A 955-nucleotide genomic window follows, 5' to 3' on the forward strand; every position below is an offset into this window, starting at 1 on the left:
CAGCAGATCTAAACGTGAGAAAGTGAAAGTCCTTCCTCTCGTCCAACCCTTCCAGGATCAGCGCCTGTTCTGGTTGGAGTCCAGGTCAGGAATTGGACGCGACCCCTAAAGCACTTGCCTTGTTCTTCACTTGTCAAACGTGTTTTATCTCTAAGTGACCTTTTTGTTAATGTTGTAGATTGTGTGGGCCACCATGTCAGATCCGGAAACAAAAGTAAAAGATTGATTAACACATTTTGCCTGTGAAAAAATGTTATGGGATGAGGAGGTGGGGGGGATAGTGGGAAGCAAAGTACAAAGAGAAAGGAAAAAGGCAATCCAGCGCCTTGAAGGGCTGCGGATTCCTCTCGGGGCATCCGCCGGCACCGGTAAAAATGGGGTTGAGGGCAGAGGACTCTGTATCCTTCGGGAGCGCACAGACACAAAGCAGGACGTATGTAACGCCCGGGTGGATACCGCGTGCATACCCACAAGGCTCCCAACACAGCCTAGCTGAAAATCAAACACATAAATGGCGAACCAGTACTCTCGTTAGGGCGAGGGGCCGCCTCCCCAGGCCCCCGCTGCCGGCGACCGGTTCAGCCCGGCGGGTGCAGGGACGAAGGACACTTTCGAAGAGGACCAAGAGGTAAGGGGAAGAGGAGCCCATCAGCCCTCCCCGACAGGGCGATGAGGGGCTGGGGAGGGCTACCGGGTCCTGGCAAACAAATCCAGTTTACTCCAAGGATTTATTCCGAAAATTAAAAGGCTTTTTCTCCCGAGGAGCCCGTCTCTCCCTCTGTTTTCCTTCCTCCCTCTCTCTCTCTTTCCTTCCCCCTTCAAGTCACACCAGGCTTGTAATCAGCAACAAAAGCTGACATAAATCAAGGGCGGATTGACAGGGGCTGACAAATAACTGATTGATTGCGGTTGGGGAGCACTGACAATTGACGGCGGGGCGGAGAGTCCCGAAAGG

The 955-nt window shown here is 53.1% G+C and overlaps 1 protein-coding gene across 6 annotated transcripts in view; it reads right to left on the reverse strand.

Annotated features, from left to right (window-relative positions):
* Positions 1–955, reverse strand: part of CUNH10orf11 (chromosome unknown C10orf11 homolog) — a 747,072-nt gene that overhangs the window by 641,139 nt on the left and 104,978 nt on the right. The window lies entirely within an intron of this gene.

This window comes from Corvus brachyrhynchos, unplaced genomic scaffold (genome assembly GCF_000691975.1).
Source record: "Corvus brachyrhynchos isolate BGI_N302 unplaced genomic scaffold, ASM69197v1 scaffold279, whole genome shotgun sequence".
Lineage (NCBI taxonomy): Eukaryota > Metazoa > Chordata > Aves > Passeriformes > Corvidae > Corvus > Corvus brachyrhynchos.